At 38.2% G+C, this 21,701-nt stretch overlaps 1 long non-coding RNA gene across 1 annotated transcript; it reads right to left on the bottom strand.

The window, feature by feature from the left end:
• Positions 1-416: 416 nt before the first annotated feature.
• Positions 417-6,021, bottom strand: LOC119870665. The gene is made up of 2 exons (XR_005353093.1): positions 5,911-6,021; positions 417-2,069 (listed from the first exon to the last, which is right to left on the bottom strand). It is a non-coding gene; the product is annotated as an uncharacterized LOC119870665 (long non-coding RNA).
• Between the last annotated feature and the right edge of the window lie 15,680 nt (positions 6,022-21,701).

The following is a 21,701-nucleotide window of genomic DNA, read 5'->3' as shown; positions in this document are numbered from 1 at the left end:
ATGGTAAGTGTTGGTGAGGGTATGGAGAAGAGGGACCTTGAGCCTATTGGTGGGAATGTAAATTGGTGCAACCAGTACGGAAAATAGTATAGACAGTCCTCAAAAAAATTGAAAAGAATTACTATATGATCCAATAATTCCACTTCTGAATATTTACCCAAAGAAAATGAAAATACTAATTTGAAAAGATATATGCACACCGTGTTCACTGCAGCATTATTGACAACAGGCAAGGCATGGAAGCAATCCAAGCATCCATCTGTCAATGAATGGATAGAGAAGATGTGGCATATATGCACACATAATGAAATATTACTTGACCACAAAAGGAATTAAATCTTGCCATTTGCAACAACATGGATGGACCTAGAGGGCATTACTATGCAAAGTGAAATAAGTCACACAAAAAAGACAAATACCATACAATTTCTCTTGTATGTGGAATCTAAAAAAAAACAAAATCAGTGAACAAACAGAAACAGGATCATAAAATAAAATGATGGTTACCAGAGAAGAGGGGTTGGTGGGACGGGCAAAATCGGTGGAGAGGATTAAAAGGTACAACTTTCCAGTTACAAAAATACAGAAGTCATGGAGATGAAAAGTACAGCCCAGGGAGTATAGTCAATAATATTGTAAAAACATTGTATGATGACAGATGATGACTATACTCACCATGGTGACCGTTGGGTAATGTATAGAAGAATTGTCAAACAATTGTGCTGTACAACCAAAACTAATATAGCACTGGATGTCACTAACAATAAAGAGAACAAAACTGCCCAAGTTTTTTCCAAAACTGTATCATTTTATATTCCCACCCCCATAGTATACAGAATTTCATTTTTCCACATCCTCACCAAAGCTTGGTAGGGTCAATCTTCTTAATCTGAGACATTCTAATAGGTGTGCAGTGACATCTCATTGTGGTACTAATTTCATTTCCTCAATAGCTAATAATATTAAACATTATGCCGTCATAGAGCAGAATGTTCTGTGTTAATCAGGTCCTGATGATTGATAGTGCTGTTTGTCTATAATTTCTTTGTTGACTTTCTGTCTACTTCTTCCACTAACTTTGAGAAGTGGCTATGGAAATTTTCCACTATAATTGTGGATTTGCTATTTCTTCTTGAAGTTCTTTCCATTTCCAGTTCATATATTCTGAAGCTCTGTTATTAAGGTCATAAATATTTACAGGTTGGGGGCCCTTTTGACTAATTATCCCCTTTAAAATAATGGGAAGAAGAAATGACTTTCTCTATTTCTGGTAATATTCTTCGGTATCCTTGGTATTAATATAGACACTGCAGCTTTCCTTGGACTGGCCTTTTAGCACGGGATAGCTTTTTCCATACTTGCATACTTAATCTATTTGTGCCTTAAATTTAAAGTGTGTTTCTTGTGAACAACTTATAACTGGGCTTTGCTTTTCATCCAATTTGACAGTCTCTGCCTTTGAAATTGGGTGTTTAAATCATTTGCATTTAATGGGATTGTTGATATGATTAGGGTTTAATCTATCATTTTGCTCACATCTGTTCTTTCTTGTCTTGTCCCTCTTTTTCTGTATTTTGGGCTAATTGAATCTCTTTTATGATTCCATTTTATCTCTTTTTTTTTAGCTCATCAGTTGTTACTCTGCTCTGTTATTTTGGGTTGCTTTAGGATTTACAGTATACATCTTTAATTTATTACAGTCTACTTTCAAGCGATATTATACCATTTCATGTATAATTTAAGAGACTTATAAACCATATACGTCAATTTCTGCCCTGCCTGATTTTAAGTTATTGCTTTAATACATTTTACTTTTTCATATTATAAGCCCAATAATACATTGTTATTATTTTTGTTTAAGCACTTGAATATCTTTTAAAGAGAGTTAATAATCAAAAATCCTTTATAAGTGTGTCTGGCTGGCTCAGTCAGATCTCAAGGTTATAAGTTCAAGCCCCACGTTGGGTGTAGAGATCACTTTAAAATAAAATCTCAAAAGGGGTATTTGGGTGGCTCTGTCAGTTAAGCATCTGACTCTTGATTTCAGCTCAGGTCATGATCTCAGGGTCCTGAGGAAAAAAAAATGTGAAGGAAAATGATTACTCATGATGAAAACTATAAACGTGCAAATTCAAGAATCACAACAAACCCCAAGCACAACATGAAGAAAACTATATCAAAGCACAGCATAAGTGAATTGCTTAAATCCAATGCTAAAAGCCAAACCTTAGAAGTAGCCAGAATAAAAAGTCCCAATGTCTACAGAAGAACAGATAGAATAACAGCAGATTTTTCACTGCAAATGACAAAGCAGAGGAGCAACGTCTTTAGCTTTGAGGATCCCAGTTCAGTGCTTATTATATCACTTGAAGTTTACTCACAGATCACAGATGCTCTTTTCATTTAAATATTTCCCTATGTTTTGTTCTGTGTAGTTCCTATTACTATGTCTTCAAGTACACTAATCGTTACTTCCACCATGTCTAATCTGGTGTTAATCCCATTCACTGTGTTTTCTCTACAAACATTATAGTTTCTATCTGTACCATTTCAATTTGAGTCCTTTCCATATCTCCAAGTCTCCACTTAATTTTTTTTTAAATATGGCATAGTATGGGGCACCGGGGTGGCTCAGTCAGTTGAGCGCCTGCCTTCGACTCAGCAGGGTCCTGGGATCAAGCAGCATATCAGGCTCCCTGTTCAGTGGAGAGTCTGCATCTCCCCCTCCCTACTCCACTCATGCTCTCTCTTTCTCTCTCTCTCTCTCTGCCTCCTCTGAAATAAATATTTTTTTAAAAAAGAAAATATGGCATATTGATATAATAACTTTTTAATGTATTTTTCCTGTCAATTTGAACATCTGGATCAGCTCTGGGTCTGTTTTAATTACTCATGTATTCTCCCACTGTGGGTCATGTTTTCCTGTTTCTTCTTATGCCTGACATTGCAAATTTTATCTTTTTGAGTGTAGGACATTTTTGTATTTCTACAAAGATTCTTGAGTTTTGTTCTGTAATGCAATTAAATTCCTTATAAACACTTTGATCCTTTCAGATCTTGCATATTAATCATTTGTTAGGCATGCCTGGAGCAGTGCTCGGTCTAGAGCTAATTGTTCCCTGCTACAGAGACGTGACCTTCAGAGTACTGTCTCCAGTGCCCCGTGAGTTGAGTTTGCCAGTGTGGCTGGTGGAAACAGGCTAATGTCCCAGCCCTTTATAAGCATTCACTGTCTCCTACAGTCCTTTCAGATGGCCCTTCTTCTGCCTTCGACCAGTTTCTCCACATGTCTATGGTGATCTGCATTCTGATGAATAATTAAAGGGGCCTCTCCATAGGCCTTTGAGGATCTTTTACTATGCTCTGTACTCTAGCTATTTTGCCTTCCCAGACTCCCCAAACTATCTTCTTGACTCAGAGAGTCTATGCATTCATCCTCTCTGGGCTGCAACCTACAAATTCTCTCAAGGTAACAAGTTTACCAGCTATAAGATACATCTTGTTTTATAACCATCTCTCAAGGATCACTGTCCTATCCAGGGTGTGAAAAAAAACCATTGTTCCTATGTTTGGATTGGTTTGGTTTGGCTGTTTCAGGCAGGAGGGTCAATATGATTCCTGTTGTTCCTGAAGAAAAGTGCTCTGTGTGATAGTTTAAAATTGATGGCCACAGAAGGCAATGATTTTGAAGCAAGAGGTTCAATGAGTAAATTGTAGTTTGATACTCTCTATTAAATATTATTTGACATCTTTCTGAAAGTTATTTGCAAACTTGGACAAAGATCCCTGAAATAATAAAAATATGTTAATAAGATAATTATAATAGTAAAGTTATGCTAAGGTGGGTAGTATGTGATGTGGTTATAGACATACTTCTATTTCTCAGTATCCACCTTACTGTCATTCTTCAGCCTGCACTAAGGAGAGACCATTAATGAAATCTGCCTATTTCTGTGAAAGTTCAGCTACTAAAACTAGCTCCCACAAAAGGTCCCCAAATATTATTTTGGTGAAGACATTAATTTCCTTTTCCAGATATGCAAGATAAAATTTTTCAATATTTCTGGCTGTTGTGGTGCTTGCCAAATCAAAAGTCACCTATTGGTTGAGTCCAGGTACCCAGGAAATCAACTGATTAATTAATTATTTTTATAACTCCATTACAAAAAAAAAAAAAAGAACAAAGGGAAGCTAAGTAGCTCCAAAGGAAAATGTGTAAAATCCCACCAGTTAGTTTGATTGTATTCTGTAACAAGTAAATTGTAGCAGGATAGTGGGCTCATGTCACAGAATGACTAAGAATGCCAAAAACAAAAACAAAAACAAAAAAACAATATTAAGAATCAAGTGTTATAAGTAACATAAGTCAAAGTAGCCTTAACCTGACTGGAAAGGAAAGAAGATCTCTAGAAAAATTAATTAACATAAGAATGCAGATTAAAGCATAACAGTCTGTGGTCTGGTTCTGTGGATCTTACATGAAAGATGTCTGTATTTCATGCAATCATCAACCTGGTTCAAAGTTCTGAGGAGAAGCTGTTTCATTCTAAAGATCATCTACTTCTAGTGGTTTCTCAGAACCTTTGCTTTGAAGTCTCCCAACAGAAAGTTTTCTGTCAGTTGGGGATAAGTTTTGCCTCTTTAATTGAGATATATAACCCAAGAATCATGCCGTTGGAATTTTTTGTGTTAGCTGTTAGTAGTGCTTAATAACATCCTTTCCTTTGGGATTTGGGATATTTCTTTGATGTCTCCTCCAGAAGACCAGGTATCTCTAGGTTTTAGATGGTATAAAATTGTCTAGGACAATGTTATAGAAAGGCTGTTTGCACCTGATGATACAGTTGGGCATATTGCATAAGTCCCTGCAATATTTGACCATGTCTACTTACAATAGCGTGGAACCTAGAATTGGAAAAGATATTCACAAATATATGGGTCTGTCTCTTAGTAATTAATGAGCAGAAAGTCAATGAGTCCTAGAGTCATTTGACCTTGTCACTAAAGCCAATGGTAGTACCTTAAGTCATCGAGGTTCTAGGATACTTGCAAGTTTTGCTGATTTGAATTTTAGAATTCTCTTTTTCATTTCTTTCTTTCCTAGAGTTTCTGAGCAAGTGGCAGGGCTTTGCAAAACTCTTTAATAATAGTCCCAATAAAATGGAATTCCCTGTCACTTGAGAAATAAGTAGTAATTCCCCAAGTTGTAAACACAAAATCAAATAATTATTTTCCTATAATGAAAATTGGAGAATTTTAGAAAGGAAAGACTTCAGTCCATCCTAAAAATAATCACGCAGTGTTCAAAAGACATATTCTAACCCACTTCAGAGGGCAGTCGTATAAAATCCATTCAGAGTTGTGAAGTGCTCGTGAGGTTTGGGCTCTTGCCTATGTCCCACTTTTACTCGCCTTTACAATTTCATCAGACTTTTGCTAGTGACAAATGAGATATGTGCCAAAGACCTCCTCTACTTTCAACCTTAACAATTTTAGTAAAATTTCCCTATTGGTGTTAATTTAGTGCATTGGCCATTTTTCCTTTTGTGTTGGGGAATTTTATATAATTTTTTTTACAAGCTTCTATTAGAGATTTTCTTACTTTGGAGTTGATCTCTTGCCTCCTTGAATCCCTCCAAACATTTAGTCTCTTGGTGTATTATGAGGGTTAGAATCTCTGTGGGGGCTGCCTGTCTGACATAATAATCAGCCAGGACATTTCTTTTAACCTCCAACATACTCCCTTGTATTTGAGCATCTACTTTTATAACAGCTTTAGGGAACTCTTTGTCATTCGTTGATATCCTGGCCATTAATTGAATTCCTACTAAGGTCAAGAACTCTGTTTACAGAGCGTTCAACAATCATGCACTATCTTCAAAGCACAGCTCTTCCAGAACGTATACTAACCTCCAATCTCCATTCTGCCTGTTGGGCAGATTTTGCATCCGGTAAGGGGTCTTTTTCTTCAGGTAAGGTGAGATTTGTTTCAGCTTAACTCGTCTGGTATTTTCCTGCTTCAGTCCTAAGATAAGACCCATCAACAACCAAGAGTAAGTCTACAGTTTCTAAAGGGGCTTCTAATAAATCTATCAGGGGTATGGATAGTTCGCAAACAGAGATTAGGGAATCAAGAGTTTTCCTTTCTTCAAGGTAATGAAAGAAAAGTAGCAGAATTCAAAGGATTAATGAATGGAAACATGTGAGGAAATGGAAAAAGTAATAGGATTTCATGGGACCTAAGCCTACTAGCTAAGAAGTATTGTGCATTCTTAGTGTGCAGCAAAGATTGTATGCCATGACAGAACAATGAAATTAAAGGAGACTCCAAAGTCAAGTCAGCAAAGCCTCCATTCACCCAGCCACTGTGGTCATTTTTCAGAGACTATGTGGTTAGGATTTTGCAGAGTCAAGAAAAACAGTGGAGAAAGCTCTTGGATACTGATGATTCCCATGAAGCTGAATCAGAACATGAAGGGTTTGTCTCCTATGTAAAGATATATAGAAATGATTAGGTAGGCACAGAGTGGGAAGTTAATTAAGAGCTAATTTTAATTTACAGAACTGAGAGAGATCTGGTTACCAAGGACTTGGTTAAGTCATATCATGACATGACAATTTCAGAAAAGCTAGGGGCCCACTCTCTGTAGTAACAAGTGAGACCCAGAAAACTTCTTACTTGTGTCTTAGTTACTGGCCTGGAGGAGCTCTCAAGGTTCTGTTGCCTGTGATAAGAGATTTACCTCCTTAGGATAAAGTATGTGCTAGGTAATGAAGGCTACTACAGTAAAACTGTAGCTTCTCTTTAGAAACCTTCTGCCCTTTCTGAGCCAAAATAGGTAGATAGATGGAATGAATCTGTCTTAAAGCTTACAAACTTATCACATCTTTCAAATACAACAAAAAGCCAACTACACATTAGGCAAGAATAGAATCAAAGGGAAATTTAAGGTCCTTAAGAATGTAGCTGAGGAAAAGCAGGTAATGCCTCAGTAAATCCTTGGGGCATAGCAGTGTAGTTTTTCCCAAGAGAAGCAAACAAATATTTACTATGTTGGTATAAGGAAACATGAAAGAAAACAAACACAATGTACACCTATAAAATATAAATCCTCAGTAGGCATCAAAGACAAACTAGTATTTGGGTTTGGTACTACAGTGAAAGAGGGAATGACTATTCTACTTTTGGTTCTGAGATCCTGAACAAGTCTACTTCCCTGCACAGTATTGATTTTTGCTTGTTCATCTGTATTTGGTTTGGTTTCTGCTCTTTGTTGCTGTTGTTGCCTGTGCCATTTTACTAGGAGGGCCAGGGTGTTATGAGAACTACTAGTACAAGGCATGATGAGTCTTTTCTCTATTGAACTATTGGCTTCAGTCCTTCTTTGGCTTCTGATGTAAGAGGGTATTATATTTGCACAGAGAATCACTCCAACTTACTCCTTTTCTTTCCTTAGCTCTTACGGGTCTATTCTTTGGCCAGTGTCCTGTTTATAATATCTACAAACATCTTTAATAAGTCTCATTCCTTCTGGCTTCTTTTTTTAAAATGAGATATAATTCACATATCATAAAACCCATCATCTTAAAGTATGAAAATGATGTTTTTTTAATATACTCACTATGTTCTGCAACCATCACTACTATCTGATTCCACGACTTTTCCAAAAAGAAATCCCACATCTATCAGCAGTTAATTCCAAGTCCCCTCTCCATCCATCTCCTGGCAAACACTAATCTGCTTTCTGTCTTCTATAGAATCCCCTGTGCTGGACATTTCATATAAATGGAATCATACAATATGTGGCCATTTGTTTCTGTCTTTGCTCATGCAACTTAATGTTTTCAAATTTCCTCCGTGTTATAGAATATTTTGCTGCAGGACAGCATAGATGCTGTTTAAGGCTGAATACTATTCCACTGTATGGACATACCACTTCTGTTCATCCATTCGTCAGTTGATGGACATTTGGGCTTGTTTCCACTTTTTTGCTATCATAAGTAATGTTGCTAATGAACATTTATGGAGTGATCATAAATAAGAATATTTTTGTACACATTTTTGTATGAATATGTTTTCAAATCTCTCGGGTATATATCTAGGAGAGGAATTTCTGTGTTATATAGTAATCCTATGTTTAACTTTTTAAAGGAATAGCTAAACTTTTCCCCAATGCCTACATCATTTTACATTCCCACAGGAATGTGTGAGGGTTCCAGGCATCGCCACATCCTCATCAACACTTGTTCTTGTTCAATGATGATGATAGCCACGATAGCCATCATAGTGAGTGTGAAGTGCTATCTCATTGTGGCCTTGGTTTTAATTTTCCTAATGACTCATAATGCTGAATTTATTGTTTCTTGAGTTTATTTTCCATTTGCATATCATCTTTGGAGAAATATTTATTCAATCCCACCTTTTTAATTAGGTTGTCTCTTTATTTCTTTTTGTTGTTAACAAGAATTTTTTTTTTAATTTTTATTTATTTATGATAGTCACAGAGAGAGAGAGAGAGAGAGAGGCAGAGACACAGGCAGAGGGAGAAGCAGGCTCCATGCACCGGGAGCCCGATGTGGGATTCGATCCCGGGTCTCCAGGATCGTGCCCTGGGCCAAAGGCAGGCGCCAAACCGCTGCGCCACCCAGGGATCCCCAACAAGAATTTTTTTATATGTTCTGAATAATTAGATCCTTATAGAGGTATGATTTACAAGTATTTTCTCATTCTGTTTATTTTTTCACTTCCTTTCCCAACAAATTCACATGTAAAAAAAGACATCCATTGTCTGTATGTCTTCCCCATGATGTAAGTTTATTTAAGTCTCCAGAAATTTTAGAAGCTTAGTTCTTTGTAGAATATTATTATAATATTCATTAGTCAAAATAATAGCAATTTTCTATGTGAAATGTCTACTCTTATCCAAACATTAGTGCTAAAAGAAAGGTTAAAAGAGGTGAGGTTTTTAATAAATAATAATTTTGCATGTCAAAGAAATAAATGGAGTATTATTAGACCATCTAACTAAACAAATACCACAGACTCATAGTTCAGTTCATTGAACAGCCATACGATAGGCTAAAGCATTCTAATAATTTCCCCTTATGCTAAATGAAAATTTCAAGAAGCAATTATTCTTTTTTAAAAATTTTTATTTATTTATTTGATAGAGAGTGAGAGTCAGAGAGATCACAGAGGAAGAGGCAGAGGGAGAAGCAGATTCACTGCTGAGCAGAGAGCCCAATGAGGGGCTCAGTCCCAGGCCCCTGAGATCATGAGCCAAAGGCAGATACTTAACCAACTGAGCCACCCAGGTGCCCCAAGAAGTGATTATTCTTATGACTAATGAGTAACACCATGAAACCAACCAAGCCTTAGGCCACGTACTAAACTCATCCCATGGTTAGTCTGAGCTAAGAACTCCAACACCTCCAAATTAAGTTGAATGACTTACCTCTGAGATCAGAATGGAGGACACTTGGACATCTGGGAAAAAAATATGGAAACTTGCCTCTGAAAAATGAAAGTGTACTTCCTTTTATACAACAGTTTTGCTCCCTAAAAGTCATGTGTAAATTGTGCTGTTCTCTAATCTATTTTATATGTACCAGAAGTCTCATTATTTAAAGATATATTTTGGTGATCCTTTTAAAAATAAAGAACTCTTTAAAAATAATATAAAAATTTTTCAAAAGGAGGGGGTGCCTGGATGGGTCAGTTGGTTGAGTGTCCAACTCTAGATTTTTGGCTCAGGTAATGATCTCTAGGTCATGAGATAGAGCCCCATGTGGGTCTCCACACTGGGTGTGAAGCCTGCTTAAGATTCTGTCTCTCAAAAAAGATTCTCTCTCTCTCTGCCCACCTTCCCACCCCCACTGTCATAAGCACCCTTTCTCTCAAATAAATAAATAAATACATCCATACATATACACACATATACATAAAATAACTCTTTGTGAATAATAGTTGCTTTCTAGTTAATCTGTACTGCAAATTTGGATTTTTAAATACTGCATTTTCTTAAAATAGAGCACACCCTACTATGAGATGATGGCTGAACAATACAGATTATTCTACAAAGATGGAAAACAGAGATCAGCATGTTCTAGGGTGTGGCTTTGGTTCCTGCATTTTGAGGAATGTGTTAGGTCTGGAAAGGATCCAGAGACGAGCAGCCACAATGATTAAGTTAATGGAAACTAAGACCCTTGAGAATACATTAGCAGATTCAAGCTTATTTAACTTGGAACAGAGGAAACTAAAGTCCCACTTATTCACTATCTTCAAGAATATACAATGTAGAGAAAGGCTTACAGTAAAATATGCAGTGAACAAATAGAATATAAAATATGACTATGATATGTAAAGATAAAAATAAATATGAACAAAAAGCACAAAAAAATGATGAAAGCAAATACATTGATGAGATTATAGATAAAATGTGTCTCTAACACTTTATTTAATGCTGTTATAATATTACATTGCAATGTGTAATATTATAATCATGTGATAATGCATATAGTAATAATATAACAATGTTATATGAAATACATAAAATTTAGTGGGACAGTTTAGATAAGTGTGCATGGCAGCCATGGACAAGACAGAGGAGAGAGAAGACAGAGCAAGATCCTCTCCACTTCTCAGATCACCTCCTGCCTGACTCCTCCATTGCTGCTTCCAACCTGTTAACCTCAAGGATCCCAACACTGCCTCCCGCGGGTTTGCTAGGGACATTATGCATTCTCATTCTTTGATTGGTCGATCCAACAAAGATTAGCTGACCACCCCCTGTATACCAGACTGGGGATGAACTGGGACAAAATGCCACATCCTTACCGTCACTGAACTTACTGCATTTAAAGAAATGATTACAACAGAGCACAGTAAGTACAGAGAGAGCAGCCAAGGGGGATGCAATGGTGACTTTAGAAGGGGCGCTGGCCTATATGTGTCGGGTTAAAGAAGGATTCCCAGTAGAAATTTCACGAGGATGTGTGAGGGGATGTGTTGGGAGCAAGGCACCCTAAAAGGTGCAAGAAGTTGTTTTCAAGAACTGAAGTTGAAAAAAGAGAGACAAGCGACATACCCAGAGAAGGGGGCAACTGCCAGGGGTGCAGGGCATTATCCACCATAACAATGGGCTCAAGGTTTGTCCTTGACAAGCTCCTGGAGGGCTCTGAGCAGGAGAATGACCTGGTGAAGCCGCCTCTCAGGGAGAGGAGTATGGTGGCTTAGCCCAGGACAGATTGGAGGAAAGAGCCACAGGGGATGGGGAGGTAGGTTCAAAGGACATTCCAACACATGTAGCAGAAATGATCTCAGCAGTGGGGCTGAAGAGAAGGGGACAGACTGAGGAGTCACCTAAGAAGTGGAGACTGAGTCTAGGGAATGGTTGGTTGTGCAGGGGAAGAGGGTAGGGATCCAGGAATGTCACACATTTTTATGAAACATGCAAAGAATTGGAAAGGAAATATAGGTGTTCCTATAAGAAGAACAAGAAGAAGAACAAGAAGAGTCCACCGCATCAAGTTTCTGGGGGGGCAGGTGAGGAGGTGTCTTGGTGAACTTGTCAAGGTGAACTTGGAGATGCTGAATCAGGAAATGTGAGCTCAGGAAGAAGGGAGGTAGGAATTGGGCTGTGTGGGAGCCAGCAGCAAGGAACTGAATTCAAGTTCTGCCTCGGTGACTAACTGCAGACCTGTAGTCGGGGGACACTACAGTGGAACTCCTGTCCCTAAGGAGTCCCTGATCTCAGAAGGAGCTCAGACAAACAGGGCAACAATAGTACAGTGTGTATCACCAAGGTTAGCACAGGACAGGATCAGATGCCAGTGCAGGTGCCGGAGATGGAAATGCCCGAACTCAGTCTTCAAGGGCAGCCTTGACAAGTTGCACATAAAAAGGGAAAAGAGTTTCTAAGAAAAGATGCACATGATGCAGAGCTGGAAGCAAGAGAACCAAAAGTAAGAAGGGAAATGGGAGCACAGATCCCCCCTCCAAAAGTTGGAGCAGGAAGGAGCAGGCAGAGGAGATCAGAGAGCTAAGCAAAGGGTAGAGCATGAAAATCCTTGAATTTTGGAACATGTTGCTAGAACTTTATTCTATGTAAGGGAAAAAGGAGAAGGAAGGTTTTTTTTAAGGGTTTTTATTATTATTTATTTATCTGAGAGCAAGAGTGCATGAGCACAAGCAGGTGGGAGGAGCAAAGAGAGAGGGAGAGGGAGAAGCAGACTCCCCTCTGAGCAGGGAACCCCACACAGGACTCGATCCCAGGACCCCGAGACCATGATAAAGGGAAGGAGTGTAAGACAATGCAACAATCTGTCCACACGTGCATCTCTCTAGTTTTTCTATTTCTACAGATGGTCAAACATAAAGAGACCAGGTTAAAATTGTAGCGTGTTTTTAAAATATGACAAAGACCTTCTTAGTTCTAGAAGTAATGATTAAGAGATACAGTGCTATGAAATAGCTTTCCCTAGAACTTCATTTTGTCATTATAGTCAGTGCATAGTATGTGCACAGGCTTCCACATCCTGAAGGTACAAGGTCAAAGTCAAGGAAAACTGAGTCTACCTTCTATGCCCAGACCCCAGTTCCTTGTGAATCATCTCAGATAGAAAGTCAGACTTTCCCTCCTTCTCTCTCAACCTTCTTCCCTCTCTCCCTCCTTCTCTCTCTCTTTTCCCTCTCTCCCTTCACACCCTTCCTACTTCTCTTTATCTCTTTCACACGCACGCGCACACACACACACACGCATACACACATTTCTTACACAGATGGTAACATTCCAAATATGTTGCCCTGTCACCTCTTCCATATAACATTTCTTGGAGATCATTCCCTATCTGTATGAATCGAGCTGCTTCTTTCTTTTTAACAGATGCTTTATTTTCTCTTATGTAGTTGTATCATTAGTTATTTTAACCAGTTTCCTATTTTCCTACGGATGACTTCTAGACTGATGACACTCCTTTGCTACCTTAAAAAAGTGCTACAGGGACACCTGGGTGGCTCGGTGGTTGAGCATCTGCCTTAGGCTCAGGTGGTGATCTCAGGGTCCTGGGATCAAGTCCTGCATTGGGCTTCCTGCAGGGAGCCTGCTTCTCCCTCTGCCTACCTCTGTGTCTCTTATGAATAAATAAATAAAATCTTTATTTAAAAAGTGCTACAATAAATAGCATCACATGTGGCTTATTTTGCGCAAGTATGAGGACGTGTGTAGGATAAATTCCTAGAAACTGGAACTGCTGAACTATTGGTTCCTAGAAGGGGACGCATATTTCTCATGTGAACAGAGGTTGTCTGTTTGTCCTTCATGAGGGCTGTACAACTGTGTACCCCCCAAACAGTCAGTACTGTCTCTCTACATGGTTGCAGAATCCCTGTGATATCAAACCTCTTAGTTGTTGTCAATTTAATAGGTGAAAAATGTTACTTTAGTTTAGATTTAATTTGACTACACCTTACAAGTGAAGTTGAACATCTTTTCCTACGTCTAAAAGCCACTTGAGTTTTTTCACTGCAGCAGATCATATCCTTGGCCCACTTTTCCAATGGATCGTTGATAAATTCAATAGATTTGTAAGAGCTCTTTATGTCTTAAACTAAGCTCTTTGTAAAGTGAGTTCCAGCGGGGTTTTTTTAAATTTTTCTTTTATTTGTGATCCTTTTGCCATGTATAATTTTCTTTAGTTTTACTTAACCAGGTTTGTCAGGCCTTTATTAAATAAATAACTTATGGATTTGGGGTTATATTTCTAGAGCTTGTCTGTGCCAAGATTTTTTTTAAAGATTTTATTTATTTATTCCTGAGAGACACACACAGAGAGAGAGAGAGAGAGAGAGAGAGAGAGGCAGAGACACAGGCAGAGGGAGAAGCAGGCTCCATGCAGGGAGCCTGATGTGGGACTCGATCCCAGGTCTCCAGGATCACGTCCTGGACTGAAGGTGGTGCTAAACTGCTGAGCCACCCGGGCCACCCCAAGATTATTTTTTAAAGATTATTCCACTTTATCTAAACATTTCTCTAATTTTATTATTATACATATAAATATTTTTCATCAAGAAATTACTTGGATATAAAATAGGAAATCCAATTTTAGTTTTTTCCAGATGTTGGGTATCATTGCTTCAAAGCCATATTTATTTTCCCTGTTGATTTGAAATCCTACCTTTACAATATACAAAATAATTAGAGTGGGCCTATTTTGGTTGCATTGACCTATCTCTTTATACAGTAAACCATACTATTTTAAATATAAGAAGTATGCCCCTCTTTATTCCTTTATTTCAAAACTTCCTGGCTAAATGAATATGTTTATTTTTCCACAGAAACTTTAAAGTCAGCTTATCTGACTCCCAAAGAAAACACTCTTCAGTAATTTTATTTAAATCTCATTAAATTTATAGATTAACCTACAGAGAACTAAAACTTTATGATATTCAGTTTTTCTATTTAAAATATAACAAACTTTTATTTGTACGAAACTGATTTTGTGTCTTTCAGTACAGCTTTAATGTGTTTTTCATGTGCAACTGTTATTAACATCATATCCATGCATCTTAGTCTTTTTGGTCACTATTTTAATGAAGCCCTTTCTTCTACCATTTTTCTACTGGTTTTTGTTTATATGCACAGAGACTGCATAGGGGTGATATATGTATGTGTGATCTGTGCATGTAAATCTTCTACCTGGCACCTTACCTATGGTTTTTCCAATGGCTTTCCTAGATGTTTAACAGTCATATCATGTGCAAATAAAGATAATTTTATCTCTTTTTTGCAATGGTTACATCCCTTAGTTCTCTCTCTCTCTCTTTCTCTCGCTCTCATCATATACCTTTGGCTAGCATTTTTGAAACAATGCTAAATAACAATCATGATAAGCAGGTACACTTTTTGATTATTTTTCACTTTAATAGGATATATGTCTAATAAGCGTGTAGCTGCCTTTGGGGCTGACACGTATGAGCTCTTATAAATATTTATCCCTTGTGCCTCTTTTAATCAAGAATGCATAATGAATATTAGCAAAAGTCTTCTCAGCACATTTGGAAATGATCTCACCGTTTTTCTCTAAATCTGAATTTGAATTTGAACTCCTGAAACAACTCCACTGTATTTATTTTATTCTTTTATAGTGCTGCTCAATTCTATTTGTAATATTGCTCACCTATGAAGATGATTGCATCTGTAGCTTTCTTCTGGTATCCTATCTTTATTAAGGTTGACGAGATAATGCCAAATACATTAAAAGAATTTAGAAGTTGCTCATTTTTTTCCTTTTTATATACTCTACAATACCTTAGTAATGTTGGTATTATATATTTCTTAAATGTTTGGTAGAATTTCCCTATGAAATAATCTGGGCCTGATTCTTCTTTTCAAAAAGTAGCTCTTGAAAGTTTTTTGTATTTCGTCTGCAATAACTGATCTTTTTAAATGTTTCCCTTTTGAAGGGTTAGTTTTGACAAATCATCTACTTAAGTGTGAAATTACTTATGTAGAAATAAGGAAAGTAACTTGCTATTATTCTTTAATTTTTGCTTACTTGTAATTATTACCTATTATTTTATGCATTTGTGCTTTCCCACTGTTTGTCTTAACTGGATTTGCCAACAACACATCTATATTTTTGCTTCTTTTTTTATTTCAAAGATCTAGATTTCATTTTTTTAAGATTGTTTATTTATTCATGAGAGACACAGAGACAGGCAGGGACATAGGCAGAGGGACAAGCAGGCTCGCTGCAGGGAGCCTGATGTAGGAGTCGATCCCACGACCCCGGGATCATGACGTGAGCCAAAGGCAGACGCTCAACCACTGAGCCACCCAGCAGCCCCCAAAGATCTAGCTTTTAAATTTATTTATCACTTCTATCAGTTTTTGTTATTTTCCTTATTTTTCAGATATCCTTCCGTTTCCATATCTATTTTTTCTTTTCTTCAGTGGCACCTTACAAAGCATTTATTTTGTCATTATCATCATGGTTTGTATTGCTGTTTTGTTCTTCATTTACCAAGGATAGTGATTTCTCTTTTTTAATTTCTTGTTTGTTTTATTATGATCAGGGAATGTTATGTACACAATTTTTATTCTTTGAAAATTAGTGTGTTGGGTTTTTCTGATGAAATTTTTTGAGAATTTTAATGACACCGGAAAAGAAGATATATTCTATTTATGGATAGGCTTTTGATTGATTTCAATTAGATATCCTTTATTAAATGTTACTTTTTGTCTGCTTGATCTATGAAGAACTAAGAGAATGAATCAAAGTATCCTTCTACCCATAAGTCTGCCCATTTGTCTGTTTCTCCTGGCATTTCTGCTTACATGTATTTTTATTTACCTTTTAAATAATTCTGCTATTTTCTTTGGTACAGGAGTTCTGTGATCGTCTTCCTTGTCAATTGTACTCTTTACTGTTTCAAGTGCCTACATTTATCTTATTAGGGCTGTTTAAAGTCTGATATAAAACCATGACCTCTGGATTTATTTCTGTCTGCTTTGCTAGAAATTTACTTATTCTTTAACTGTAAACATTTTTTTGTTTTCTTCATTTTGCCTATGTCTCCTGAATACATTATTCCCTGTGATTCCCTATGTAGAACTGAATGTTGCTATGAAGTCCAAGACCAGTATGAATGCTTTATTCTTAGGGGGATTTTTGCTTAATAACTTTTGCCAAAAAATTATTTCCTTTTTTTTTGATCCAATAAACTTACTAGGATATCTCTAGTATATCAATTTGTGTCAATTTCTCCTGGAACTCTACTTTTCCTTTCAGTCAGTAGATTTTATTTAGTTTTTGAAATGGGATATCTTCTTATATCCTTAAATATTATTTTCTATTGTATTATTTTGATTTAATCTTTTAGGGAACCCAGTTTTTCATATCTTGAATATCATGTGCCTTCCCATCTTATCTTTCTTACCTCTTACTGTATTTTTTTAGCAGTGTGTATTATCCCTGTGCTGCTTCCAATAAAATATTCATTATGGTGATGGTTTTATTTTTCTTTTCATTTCTTCCCTTACAGCTCTCACAATGCATGTTCTTCTTCTTTCATGTCATTATTATCTTTCATGTCATTATAATATCAGCTTTCCCCTTTTTCTTGAGACTCAGGAGGGCCGAAGCAACAGCCTTTTGCCTTTTCTCTCTCCCCTACCAAGGGGTGAAGGAAGGGATCCATCCTATTGTTCAGAGGCACCAGCTCCCTCCCCTAAATCAGGCTGAGAAGGAACCAGCCAGCTCTTACCTCCTCCTGGTTGTTTTCTTTCCCACCCCAGTTTATTTTTTGTCTCCCCCCACCCCCCAACCCCAGCCCCTACCTCTGAAGCCATTTTATGAATTGTCATGTGCCACCTGAGCCTCCAGTAAAAACAAAAAAAAACAGGCTTTCCCCGTGGGGGAAAAAAAATGTTTCTGCCCTCAGCTCTCATATCTCTGCTGTCTGCTCCAGTTTTATAGAGGCCATTGCTTAGATTATTTCATCCTTGTTCCTTTCTTTTGTTTTTACATCTGTGGACATTTTTGGTCACAATTCTATTTTTTTAATCATTTTTATGTTTTTTTAAAGCTTTTATTTATTTATTTGAGAGAGAGGAAGCACAAGCAAGGAAAGGGGCAGAGGGAGAGGGAGAAGCAGACTCCCTGCTGAGGAGCTCAATCCAAAAACCCCAAGATCATGACCTGAGTTGAAGTCAGATGCTTAACCAACTGGGCCACCCAGGCACTCCAGTCACAATGTTAATCTGCTTTATGATATTTTGTCTTGTATCTGCCATTAGTTTTTCCTTTTTCCTTTATCCTTTTTTTCTTATAATGGTTTTACAAGGAATGTGTTGTATTCTAATCTGCTGATGCCCCTAACCCCAGACCAGTTCATTATAGAAGGGTCATGAGGCAGAGCTGTCTTACAGGCTGGTTGGAATTCTCTTTATTACACATGAGTTTTTTTGGTGTGTTTTTTTTTGGGGGGGGGGGGGCTTTTGGTTCTCTCTATACAACTGAGATCTATAACAAATGATCTGAAAATATGGCCAAACTTTGCCATATTTTCATTCATTTTCATCTTCCTTGATTTTTTAAGCAAATAATTTGAGGAAGCTCCTTTCTCCTGAGATAAGACTTTTCAATTCACCTCTCCATGTGCTCCTAATGCCTTGGGAAAGTGTGCTGTGCCAGCAATCTGCACATATCCTTGCTCCACATATTACTGAATCCATCCTTGACCTTCAGTGCATTCTTTTATATATTGTGGCTTCAGTCATATTTCACAGTTTCGCCAAAGTTGGTAAGTGTGTATGTGTGTGTGTGTTTTCCTTGTTCTCCTTTTTGCCTTTATGTGACTTTTTTTTTTAAGATTTTATTTATTTATTTATGAGAGACACACACACACACACACACACACAGAGAGAGAGAGATAGAGAGAGAGAGAGAAGCAGAGACAGAAGCAGAGGGAGAAGCAGGCTCCATGGTAGGGAGCCCAATGTGGGATTCGATCCCAGGACTGATGGCAGGTGCTAAACCCCTGAGCCACCCAGGGATCCCTTTATGTGACTTCTTAAAGCAAAGGAAACTACACCTTTTCTTTGTCATCTGATGAGGGAAGTATCCTTCCCACTCCACAGAGATCTTCTGAAAAAATAGTTTTCTGACATAGATAATCATTCTTTCACTTAACAAACACACGTGGTTAGAGCTCATGGAATATTAGGTATTGTGCAGGTGTTACGGATATGACCCGCCTGGATATGAGAGCTAGTCTTTCAGTAGCTCAGATGGGTCTATGGGATTATTGGGTGTGCTCTGCCTTTAGCTGGTAAAGCCTGAAATGACAACAGACCTGTGGACTGGTGACGAAAGCCATATCTCATAGAAGCAACAGCTGAATTTCAACAAATCCATATATGATCAAACTCCTGTCCTGGAGCCAGCAATTTACTTTGGTTTGAAATCTAAACCCCAGGCAACAGCTGTTTCTGACCCTCACCCTAGCATGGAGTCTTTCTCACAAATGGCCTTCACAGCTGGGAGTTTCAAACAGTCTCTTCTTTCAAACCAGTTGTTCCCTAAAGCATTTGTCCCCGTCTGCCCAGGATTTTCCAGAGTCGGGACCGGTATTGCTGGAGTGGGGCTGTTGTTCCATACTGAGGCACAGGCCAGCTGCCAGCCCAGGGCCAGCCGTGGATCTGAGGCCTGGCCCAAATGTATCGACTTACTTGCAGCTGTGCTTACCAGAGCCCAATGGGACCTCGGCACAATTCCCCTATGTGTTTAGAACAAAGCTTCCTCTGATACGGTGGGAGCACACACTAGGCTATCTGCAGCTCTGAGAGCAGGGAAATACACTCACGTCCAAATAGACTCTGCGAAATCGATTTCTCATTAAGGTAAAAAAAAGATTAAAATGAGACAAGAAAATACTATGCTTTTACAAAATATGTGTTTATTTAAGGATGTGGAAGGGCTTTCCAAACATTTTCAAATATTCTCCTATCTTACTATCCCCCATAGCGGTTAAATCACTAGAAGTTACAAATATTCTCATTTAAAAAGCAAACAGGGTGATTGATTACCTCAGGTGGGAAAAGAGTAATGCAAAGGATATTATGCAAGTGTTTTTGGACAATCAGCTATTTCAACACAAAGGAAGAGAGAGGTTCCTGATTAGGCAAGCCCTGATAATTAAGGGTGACCTTCACAGAGGGAAATGTATTCAATTTATCCAAGAGTTAATAATGGAAAGTCATCTCACCTGAGAAGGATGCATGGTAAGCAAAATGAGGCTCTTCAAAGAACCTGTTTAAATTGGAAACTCTATTCTGACTCAAGTTTAGTTTGATGAGACCCATGTAGTGATAAGCATTTTTTTCTTGATATCCACGTGATTTTTTCAGACTCTTAGAAAATATTATTTTTAGACTATTACTCAATCTCTAAACCCCTTAAAGTTTAACCTACTGTAAAGAAGACTCCCAATGTTCCAATGCCCCTTTTCAGTTAAAAAAAAAATCTTTGGGGCACCTGGGTGGCTCAGTGGTTGAGCATCTGCCTTTGGCTCAGGTTGTGATTCCCAGGGTCCCGGGATGCAGTCCTGCATCAGGTTCCCTTCAGGGAGCCTGTTTCTCCCTCTGCCTAGGTCTCTGCCTCTCTGTGTCTCTCATGAATAAATAAACAAAATCTTAAAAAAAAAAATCCCAAACCATTTGAATGAGTCACTAAAACACATGAATATGCTTGCAGATGAAACAAAACAAATGTGAATGTGAGCAACGGAAAGACAAAAGGTTCTTAAAATTCTTTCTAAAACTAATAGGGCACATGATTTGATGAAAAGTATTCTTACTGACATCTACTCAGTTCTGGAGTTTTGAGAAGACCAGGCGTGTTCAGAGTCCTATGGCCATAGACAGTCCAGGACTTTAGGAACAAAGTTAGGGGGCCCACTCCATACAAAAACTACTAATTATTTTTGAAAGAGCAAGTATAACATATGCAAATGGCACCGCCTGTTGTGATTCAACATCTTTTGTTCAGTTTCTGGAAGGAAAGTAAAAAGCATCTTCTTGATAATAGCATGTTCAGGAACCATCAACAAGGACACCATCTTTCTTTGTGTAAAATCCTAAGAACTGTTTTCTCCCCCTACGTGCGAAAGCATATAAGACAATGCTTTGCATTTGATCTGACTCTCACATGGTAACTCACATTTCTAAGGCAGCGATGTGGGAGAGGGACTCTGATTCACTTGGGCTTTGTACATAGTAGGACCTTAATACATGGTTGTTGGGGGAGCCTTGAAAGTTGATAATGAAATAGACCAGCTTCAAGCTCTGCTGGGAAGCACAAGACAGAAGCCTTTACATTGGAAACATATGGCCCTAGGGGTCCCCACCTTCTGGTGCCCTCACCCTTGCATCATGCCCTCCCTTTGGATGTGGACGGAAACTGCTGGCTCACTTCTAACCAACAGAACATAGCAGAAGGGATCAGATGACCCTTCTGAGATCAGAGACAGTGGCTTCCCCTTCCCCTTGCCTTCTGTTGGGTGGCTCATGCATGGGGAAGCCACTGCATGTTGGGAGGCAGCCCTTCGGGGAGGTCCAACTGAGTAAGGTTGGAAGTAGGTCCTGCGTCTGTGTGGAAGCCTGAGATGAAGGTAGCCCTAGGCATCACATTGATGGAAACATCCTGAAACTCCCAGGTTCCTGAGTCACAGAAACTGTGAAATAATACATGAGCATTCCAGCAGCTAACCTATAGAGTAATTTTTTTAGTAGCAATAGAAAACAAACACATATACCTTTAAGCAAAATATTTCCAGTTATTCCAGGATGGCTAATAAAGAACAGCACATTCTGATGCTTCAAGATACTTAGAAATCTTATTTTAGAAGATTGTTTCACCCTTCCTGACATGGTATCAAATTCCAAAGTACGTTCTCAGGACCTCCGGGACCAATTGAAATGTGGGAAAGACTAGCCTTTGAGTGACATTTGAAGCACCATTAAAAGACTTTCAAAGTAATTCACAGAAGCAGCTCAGACCTTCCCCTCCACACCATAGAGATCACCAACCTTCGGTTCACCCACCTGGTCACACTCAGTCACCAGTCTGGTCCCTCTAATTCCCCTCCCCACGCCCCACCCCATGAGATCAGCCATAAACCTCCTGGGTTTATGTGT

Source organism: Canis lupus, chromosome 1 (genome assembly GCF_011100685.1).
Source record: "Canis lupus familiaris isolate Mischka breed German Shepherd chromosome 1, alternate assembly UU_Cfam_GSD_1.0, whole genome shotgun sequence".
NCBI classification, from domain to species: domain Eukaryota; kingdom Metazoa; phylum Chordata; class Mammalia; order Carnivora; family Canidae; genus Canis; species Canis lupus.
The sequence above is the reverse complement of the archived record's forward strand: the minus strand, read 5'-3'. Positions and strand labels throughout refer to the sequence as shown.